The 10,244-nt window shown below is 43.6% G+C and overlaps 2 non-coding genes across 2 annotated transcripts; both read left to right on the top strand.

Annotated features, from left to right (window-relative positions):
- The first annotated feature begins 1,162 nt into the window (after positions 1-1,162).
- TRNAT-AGU (transfer RNA threonine (anticodon AGU)) lies at positions 1,163-1,236 on the top strand. Its single transcript has one exon. It is a non-coding gene; the product is annotated as a tRNA-Thr (tRNA).
- A 4,035-nt stretch (positions 1,237-5,271) lies between these two features.
- On the top strand, positions 5,272-5,364 carry TRNAY-GUA (transfer RNA tyrosine (anticodon GUA)). Its single transcript has 2 exons — positions 5,272-5,308; positions 5,329-5,364. It is a non-coding gene; the product is annotated as a tRNA-Tyr (tRNA).
- The last annotated feature ends 4,880 nt before the right edge of the window (positions 5,365-10,244 follow it).

Here is a 10,244-nt window from a genome sequence, read left to right as displayed (position 1 = left end):
GCATGACTGATTTCCAACGATATTTACCCTTATATATATATTGATTACCAGAAAGCATTCAACTCAGTGGAAACAACAGCCGTCATACAGGCATTGCGGAATCAGGGTATGGAAGAGCCTTATGTGAAAAGCTACCATAGTCCTCCATAAAGTCAGCAATAAAATTCCAGTAAGGAAGGGCGTCACGCAGGGAGGTACGATTTCGCCAATGCTATCCACAGCCTGTTTACAGGAGGTATTACAAGGCCGGAATTGGGAACAGTTGGGGATAAGAGTTAATAGAGAATACCTAAATATGCTACGATTCGCTGATGTCATTCCCTTGCTGAGTCCCTTACGAGATAATTTGAAAAGTATGAACAATGATTTAGACAAGAAGAACAAAACGGTGGGTCTTAATTTTAACATGCAGAAAACGAAAGTAATGTTCAACAACCTAAGAAAGGAGCAGCAGTTCACAATTAGAAGCGAGGTGCCGGAAGTGGTAAAGTAATGCGTCTACTGAGGGCAGGTAGTGACAGTTGATCCGGATCATGAGAGGGAAATAACTAGAAGGATAAGAATGGGGTGAAGCGCATATGGCAGGTTCTCTCAGATCATGAATGACAGTTTACCAATATCCCTCAAGAGAAAAGTGTACAACAGCTGTCTGTTGCCGGCACTCACCTACGAGGCAGAAACGTGGAGGCTAACGAAAAGGGTTAAGCTTAAGTTAAGGGCAACGCAGCGAGTCATGGAAAAAAAAATTGGCTGTGGTTTAGTTCTGGTTGAGCCTAGTTGAATTGCGAAAGCCTCGTTTCCTCGGCACGTCGTCTACGCAGCGTCTCATTCCGACGCTCTCGCGAACTCAAACCGGCCTCTTCCGCAGTTGAAGAGTCACTCCGGGACGTGGCACGACTTCATCTAGCCTGCTACGTGCCGTCCATAGCAGACATTCTTAGTGCATTGTTCCCATTGGAGATGACCTTGTCGTAGGGAGTCTTATTCAAGTTTCTTTCGCACTTCTTTCGCTTCAAAAAATTAGTATGCACGGCGAGCTGCAGTGTTGACAATGACTGCGTCTGAAGCAGTCTACCTTTTTGTTCCTATTCTTTAAAAAAAACGAATAAAGATCTTCCAGCGATAGTCCTCAAATATTACAGAAGTGGGGCGGCCTTCCGTCGGCGCCGTGGCTTAGTTGGTTAAAGCGCCTGTCTAGTAAACAGGAGACCTTGAGTTCGAATCTCGCCGGTGCCTTGCTATTATTTTTTTCCCCTTACCGGTTCTGTAGTGGTACTCCAGTTTTGTGAGGTGTAACGTACAATGCGACTCAGACTATAATGATGAGCGTAGTGGAGGGCTTCGGAAAATTTCGACTACCTGGGGTTCTTTAACGTGCAGTGACAACACACACTACACAGGCCTCTAGTATTTCGTCTCAATCGAAACGTGACCGCCGCGGCCGGGATCGAACTCGCGCTTTTCAGGTGAGCAGCTGAGCGCCATAACCATTCAGCCACTCATTGTGTGAGACAGTATTCTAAGTCGGGGTACCAAGAACCACGGTCGTTGTATTATGCGCCCCCTGCAGCCTTCTTGCTAACACCCGCAAGGCCATGCGATATGGTAATGGACTCGGAAGTACTTCTCTTTTCATTTCTTCCCGACCCCTGTCATCCCTACCACCTAGGTTCAGCTGGACTACTTTCCAATCAGGTAACAAGTAAACGTCTGAATATATCTGTAGGCCATATACTGCCACGATAGTCAATACTAAATTTACTCAATCTTACAAGACTTTCTAAATAAAAAATACTTTCTCGCAACTACTGCACTAAAATAACAGCAAGGTCGGCAGCTTGTTTATAGAGAATCAAAGAAAGACAATTACTGACACAAATCTCAGCAATGATCCACAAAGCAAAAAATGTATAGAAAGAAAAACACAACGTGGATGCGCTGGGTGTCAGTCCCAGTACCTCTCGCAAGCTAAGCGAGTGCTCTACCATCTGAGCTACACCCGCTTTTTTTTTTCTTTAATGCACAGAAATAGTGCCAAAAAGAAAAAACCTGAGCATTCTTACGCCACAAAACACCAGGCCACCATTCCCCTGCATGACCCTCCCTTCCAAAACATCAAATATCAGGGAGGCACACACATGCATCCAGATAGGAGAGCCAGCTAGGCGGATCTTCCACGGCAGCATATACTTCCCACACCAGAGCGCATTGCTCACGAAACGAAGATTTCGACGAGCGTGGTAATTCTGCGTGGCTGTTCATCATGCGGCTTTTCCGGACACTAAACAGTCCCAGCAACATAAAGAGACCATATGGCACAACGCAGTTTTTCTCCACAGGCAAAAGACGGGTGCTGTAGGGTGTAATGTGAATGTCATTCTTAATTGTTAGTTCTCAGTTCATGGCGCAAGCTTCTCTTAGCGAGAAGCCATGTTTTCACAGGCAGCGTGGATGTGTGCAGTTTAAAGAAGAATGTTTTTGCCCCGGCAGAAATACATATTCGCCTAACTCGTTTTAAAACACTGGTGTCAAAGAACTTCAGAAAAGTTTGCTGATACAACAGTACCGGAGAAAAAAAAGCTCTGTAAGTGCCTGAGTCATCTGCCTTCTGGAGAAGCTATACAGGGATAAAGAAAAGCGCACAGTGAGGAATTTTAATCTGAGTTACACCCCCCGTACAGGCACACCACAGTAACCGGAATACTGGAAGAGCAGGGAAACACCGGAAAGAAGTCGAACAATGGCAGCCGAAGAAATCTGAGGAAGCCGGTTTCCATCGGATTCCTGAGTCGCGTTTAACCGCATTACCAACTGGAAGCTACATTTTGGTTGTCACAGCTATCTCCGACAACTGTGGCTGAAAGCCTAGAAGGGTTAATAGAATAATATATAGTCAAACAAAGAAGTTAACTTGTATTAACGTCCCCTTCACAGACTAAGGTTTAAGGAACCTTACAGCTCCAGACGAGATACACGCCGACCATAAAACATAGCACGGCATACCGGAGTTTTTTCCGCCTCTTGTTCTGTGTGCAGCTCTGTTTGTGCTATAATCTTCAGGATTATTCCGTACAAACTAGTCTGAAAAAATGAATTCGCGGACACTGCAAGAGACGTGTCCGCGGTTGTTATTGCCTTACCACAATGGCTTCTACACCTTGCGCAATTCCCAATAGAAAATCGCTGTTTTTCTCTTGTCTCCCCGATCACGTATTCATTCTCCCAGCCAAAAAGGCCCCGTTTCGACTCTAGATTCGTTGATTTTAGCACGCTGTTAGCATATTCATTGCACAACCAAGAGCATCGAATGACTGCTACTTCTGAAATGTAATGACAACGATTTTTTGTGTTTCTCTTTAAATTCACCCTGCAATTCTTAGCTGCTTGACATCAATGTTTCACAAATACTAAGTGTTAGCGCAAGGTTTAAAACCCCCGAAGATACTAAACCAGGACTGCGCCTGCATGCTCGAAGCCAGCCATACCCATTGTAGGCGACCAGGTCATTACCACCGACAGCTTGCTTGCAGTGGTAAGCAAATAAGCCAAGATCTTGTTTCTCGGGTGTATGTCAAAGAGCACAATCCAAAATAAAATACGAGCAGATTTGAGGCGTTCTGCAGAAAACAATCACGAAAAGTAATATAGCTCCCGTCTAACTGAGACAGCGCCAATAAATTTTATTTTGATGACGGATTAATCTAGACTCTTCCGAAATTCACAAATGAGTTCGTGTCAGTGCCACCGAGGCATAGGGCCAATATTCGGTGGTTGCCTTTTTTTTCCAAACGAAAAAAACATCTCTTAATATTAATCAAAGGCTACCCGCCACGCTGGATTAGTGGCTTTGGGATTCGGCTGCTAAGCTCAAGGAAATGAGATCGCACCACGGTTGCGGCTACCCCCATTTTGATGGAGGCGAAATACATCAACCGCAACTGTGTGCTGTGTGATGTAAGGGCACGTTAAAGCACCACATGGGGCAAAAATTAATCGAAAGTATAGCACTACGCCACCTTCAAAACAGTAAGTGCAACATTCAAGCACTAAACACTGAAAACCGACCAACCAAATACATATGGATTTATCGCTATTGACAACAGTGAAATGGTAGATTGAAATGGCAGATTTAAACGACCGATCCCAGGAACGCTAATGAAGAAACGGCACCGTCTGGCAAACACTGGTTAACATTTTACCAGGTTTATTGAACCAATCACCTTGGAGTTGAGTGAATGTAAATGATGCAAAACGATATGACCGTGACTAAAGTATGAGATATGTGTAGATACCGAGCTCAATATAAGTACTTAGGATTAGAGCATGATGATGTGCGCAGGACGATGACTTCGCAGAGGTGAACGATTATGAGCTGTTCGCGTGTCTCAGGCCATCGGCCCTTGGTCTCGCATATTACCTCTGCGTACAAATAGACATTTCGTAACATAATGGGAAAAAAACGCAGGACAAAAATAATGTGTAGGTGCTGGATATCGATCCCAGTACCTCTCGCATGCTAAGCGAGCGCTCTACCATCTGAGCTACACTCCCGACGAGGGAGGGCTTCAAAAGTACCCCTTCACGTAGGCACCGAGATATCTTAAGAAAGCAGGTGAGAAAAATGCCTTAAGCGGCCGTAAGGCATCGGCTGCTGCTGAGTCGGTGCTTTGCAATCTAATCATCATACGTTTCTTGCGTGCGCTGCCTAAAGCGTTCTGCGTCTATCATTACTTGGCGGAAGGAATCCGAAAACTCCGGAGTCTGTTAATATCCCACCATATGACCAAGCATGTAATCTGTATGTTCTCATCAACCAAGATAACATCAGTCTCCACGAACTAGGTGGTAAAGAAAACTACATCTGAAATCTCCAAATGCACTTCGAGCTGTTTTATTTGCTGTGTTCAAGTGAAGAAGAGGAGGACCAACCATCCTGCGATGCCTTAAAATAGCTTTGCTTTAACCGGTGCTCGATCGGTATGTACGCAAAAAAAAAAAAGACTAAACCAATCTATTTTTTTTTTCTTCTTAACTTTGGTATCATGATACATTTACCCCAATGGAGTTCGACGCTCAGCATAGAAAGAAAAATGGATGTGAGACTTATCAGTAGGACAAAAATTTTAAAAATTTTGATCAAGCAATAGATAAGCCATGCGATTAATAGACGTAGCACGCCGTATGTCTGCCTGGTAGCTCAATGCTGCCTATCTAGGTCACACATGTGTGTCGCCACCACACAGGCAAGGCAGAAAAACCACTACGCCCGTTCCGTCGATAGCTCAGTTGGTAGAGCGGTGGACTGTAGAGGTTACCCCCAATGCGGACATCCATAGGTCGCTGGTTCGAATCCGGCTCGACGGAGGTTGAATTTCTTTTTTTAGCGCGCTGACGCAGCCATCATACACTTTAATGCGGCAAATGACCCGACATGCCAAACCAGGATACTTTTAAGCTCATCTGGAATGTTAGCCGTTTAGGCCCTTTTAAACGGTTCAGTTCCAAACATTTCAGCGCTATGCGATCGAATAAACGATACTGATCGCAATTAAAAATCGGCAATACACAAGGTGTCTAGGACAAAACAGATAGAAATAAAGAAAAAGAATTCGTCGGGCATCAAATAAAGTTAATGCTGTTGGGAGTTTAGTGAAGTAACAGGTAGTTTCTTTATTTTTCGTTTCGCAAACTTTAAATGAAAGTTGCGTTAGATATTTCGACTTTCTAAATTTCCAGGTGGACGATAAACTATAAGAAAGAATGTCCACATTTCATGAACTTCTTTGTGTTTAGTTCAGAATGATGCGACTGTATAAATCAGGGCTTGTAGACACTTGGTAACTGTCGATTATTCTTAGATCACAAATATAAGGTAGATCAGAAGGAGTATAATTAAACGTGTTAAGAGCGCCGGCAGCAATATACACGATGTCGAGGACAAAAGAGATATAACTAAAGAATAATAGTTTGCCAAACCTCAAATCAAGCTAATGCTGCTGGGAGTTTAGTAAAGCAAAGGGTAGTTTATTTTTCGTTGTGCCTACTTTAAATGAAAGTGACGTTATATATCTTGGCTCTGTAAATTTGCAGGTGGACGATAAATTATGCGCCGCCGCGGTGGCTGAGTGGTAATGGCGCTCGGCTGCTGGCCCGAAAGACGCGGGTTTGATCCCGGCCGCGACAGTCGAATTTCGGTGGAGGCGAAATTCTAGAGGCCCGTGTACTGTGCGATGTCAGTGCACGTTAAAGAACCCCAGGTGGTCGAAATTCCCGGAGCCCTTCACTACGGCGTCTCTCATAGCCTGAGTTGCTTTGGGACGTTAAACCCCCATAAACCGTAAACCAGATAAACTATGCGAAACAATGGCCACACAACGTTAGTGCACCTATATGGGATTTCGCCAAACTACGCAAATCGACCGTCATTTTAGGGCTGTCTTTCTTGGCTCATGAGTGGCGAGGACGTAAGTTGTCCGCACGAACTGTCAATCGTAAGATGTATGGTAATTAAAATAAAATGTAAAAGTTGATTAAGCAACATTTTATAAGCAACATATTTGTAATGATAGCTGCCGATAGTGTTAGAGATAGTGACAGTGATGGCAGTGATAGTGATAATGATAGCTAGTGATACTGACAGCAATGGTGATGATGACAGTGATGATGACAGCGATCGTCATAGTTGGTGTAGCGATGACGATGATGATAATAGTGCTGACGATGGTGTAGGCACTGCTTACACCTTTTGTAAGCAGTGCTTTTCCGTGGGCATTTTTTAGCTAAACCAAAGGCGTTCTTCGCTAAACGGAAAAGCATAGTCGGTCCGGCATAAAAGTCGATATTATATCTCCCTTGCTGTTTAGGCTACTGGCCTGACAAGTGAAGAAGAGGGCGTCTAGCTTCTACTTCGGATGAGAAGGACGAAGGCTCTAAGCATTGTTAGGCAGGATGTGCGGCGAATCTAACGGGCAATCTACACTGAGGATGTTAATAATAATGCAAAACACATTCAGACAAAATACTATTCCAAAAACATGCTCTCAGAAAAACACACTAGGTTACAGCAATGATTACCACTCCCCTTCAATGTCGGCCTCAATAGACGCATACTTGGCCAGATCCACACAAAACAATCGCCGCGATTGATGCAAGAAAAAGAAGATTTATGTAAATATGCTGCGCGCATAGGCATTCTCGGAACAGAGGAAAGTCCAAAAATTATTATAAATGAAACATATTCATAGCGCTGTGGCACCACATGGACAAGGACGTAGACGGAGTGAAGTACCAGCTTTCCCAATTTTCAACCATTTTGAAACTTACTTTCCCGCTCTTTTTTTTTCTGGTAACGAAGTATATATTCCACGAAGTGCAGGGCCGTTTATTAACAGGGGTCTCCCTATTGCTCGGTTTCTCGCTTCAGTCTTGTAAAGTTAGCAAAGTAATCCGTGCTACGCTTACATTACCCGGCTAGGGGAATGGACTGGGGCTCTACAATGTCTAGGTCTCCCGAACAGGCACGGAAAAACACAAGGAAGGTTGTCACTAAATAAACGTTCATGCACTTCTTTCGTTTCGTAAGTTGTGAGCACCCAGAGATGGCGGAGAGTGTACAACGTCTTCTCATATCCAGCAATTTAGGACAAAAAGTTTGAAAATTGGAACATTGTAAGATAACTTTACGGTAATATAAAATTTAATGGTCCATTCTTCTGACATGTAGCAAAATCTTTCTTTTTAAAGTGTTTCCATCGGTCGTATTGAATAGTTAAGACTGCCATATAAAACCAATGATGAACGCCTTTCACGATAAACACGTTAATACAAAAAATTCAATAGTGCCGTCGAGTGATCTGCAGATTTGCTGATTGCTATAGTGAAATCTTATATTTTATGAAGCAATTTTGTTCATAAACGGTTTCCCGCCCAAAAATGCTTTTGTCCAGAATTTCACGGTATGGAATCACCACATGCTATTGGCGTACTCGGCAGGAGGATTTGCTTTGATTACCTTTTACATCCCGTCTGTGTCGCTCGTTCGAAGTGAGATCGGTACGGCGAATGCAAGAAACGAGAACGCTAGCATTGGCGCAACGTATTTACAGACACCGTATGCACGCGACGAGCCAACCACACGCACAGACACAAGCATGCTCTAAAAGAAAAGCGCAGCATCTATTTCTTTCGAATGTAAATCTTCCAACACCCTTCAGTCTGCACGCGGCAGTGATGCTGGCCCAGTTGGGAATAGTGTTTTCCTTGTAAAAACGGACGGACAAAAATATGCAGACGAAGAAGGGTGAAAATGCAGCCGTTAAATGCACTCCCGGATACCAAACGAGTCACACGGTGTTTTAAGGGCGTTAGCTCTAACTACTTACGTTTGTCAAGTACGCGTCTCTCTGCAATGAATGTCAAATTGACCAAAACAGTCATCACGTGACACAACTATATCGCATAGCAACAGTGGGCCCGTAGCGCCTCAGCTGATACCTATACTTTCGATCTGTTATACGTACGTGCCAGTATAGCGGCCATTTTAGAAAATTTCAAAAATTTAAAGGTTGTAAGATACTGATATGGAGATATTGATGGTAATAGTCTACTCTTGCGATATGTAGCAAAATCTTTCTTTTAAAGTGTTTCCATCAATTGCATCGAACAGTTCAGACTGCCATAAAAAAAAACCAATGAAGATTGCTCTTTAAGATAGCAATAACATTAAGAAAGAAATGTAAGACTGCCTTCGGGTGATCTGCAGATATATTGACTGTTATAGTGGAAGCTTACATTATATGAAAAAATTGCGTTTATAAATATTTTCCCGCTCAAAAATGCTTTAGTCCAGAACTGTTGGGTATTTTTGCATTGTGAGCGTTGCAGATACGATTTCCTGAAATGTTATTCACACACCTGCTCCGCACGACGCTCCCGCGCCGGCACCTTTTGCGGCTTCAAAGTAATCGTTTTCGTGTCAACTGGAAAGCGACCAGCCAGTCCTCTCCTTTCCAAAACACCGCAAGCAGTCTAGAAAACTTGTGTGTCTTTAGTGACCCACAAACGTTTTTTTTTTTTTCTGATACCCACAAAGCGTGCCTTCATTCTTAATCAGTGCGTTTCCTACCATTCATAGCAGGCGTTCTAAGCGCGTGACTTCTGTTGAAAATTATCTTCCCGTAGGGGTTCTTGTGGTCTCCTCAGTGCTTCTTTCCTTTCCCAAACTCCATATGCACAGCGAGCGCTGCGTTCATAAAGACTGTGTCCTAAAGGCACGAAACATTTTCTTCTATGCTAAACAAAAACAACACGTACTAATTTCTTATCTACTTTACTGGTTCCGCACTGTTTTTCCTCTTCGCACCGAATGGTCGGTCTTAAGCACTCTAAAAAGAATGGACATTGCATCGTGCACTGATGTCATCCCTGTTGATTTGAAAACGTCGCTCGCCATAGACCCCAGATTCCTTGTTTTGTTTTCTATTTCTACTTCAATGTTGTGCACTTCTCTCGACCCGTTCAAACTACACGTCTCTTAGGCTTACGCTCACCAGACCAACTTTGTATTAACACAAAAAGTGAACGTCTGATTACATCGATAGGCATACGACGGTGACACTAAACGCATTTACTCAAGCAAAAACCCTTTCTCATAACTGCGGCTATAAAAAAACAAGGATCATTTTTGTGCAGCGTAATTGGAAGCCAAATTTATTAATCCACGTATTGGCATTAAACATCCTAACAATGATCTGAGCAGGAAAAAAGTGTTTTAAAAAGAACCCGTGGAGATGCTGGGTATCGATACCAGTACCTCTCGCATGCTAATCGAGCGCTCTACCATCTGAGCTACACCACCTTTTTTTCTTTATTGCCAGCTTAGACAAAGATTGAAGCAATACACACATTGTTAAAACATGCCAGTACAGGCAGTCCTTGGGCGGTTAAAATTTCTAAAGTCTCACCAGATCCTCATGAACAGCCATCCACTGCGGCTGCTGAGTTTTTGCGCGCTACACTTCTGCACCGTACGTGACACTCTCGATAGAATTTTCACGGGCAGTACGAACAACGATGTCTGCATGACGCACCGCAATGCTTGTCTTCCACAAACTGTGGAGGCCCAGGAGCATGAACATGTGATACGGTGTGTCATCCTCAGTCTCTGCCGTTGGAAATCTGATTCCTGAAGGGGTAATCGGTAGTTCCTTTTTCAAGTGTGCATTGTAAAATCTCCCAGAGAAAGA

The sequence above is a fragment of the Amblyomma americanum genome, chromosome 9 (assembly GCF_052857255.1).
Source record: "Amblyomma americanum isolate KBUSLIRL-KWMA chromosome 9, ASM5285725v1, whole genome shotgun sequence".
Taxonomy (NCBI): domain Eukaryota; kingdom Metazoa; phylum Arthropoda; class Arachnida; order Ixodida; family Ixodidae; genus Amblyomma; species Amblyomma americanum.
The sequence above is the reverse complement of the archived record's forward strand: the minus strand, read 5'-3'. Positions and strand labels throughout refer to the sequence as shown.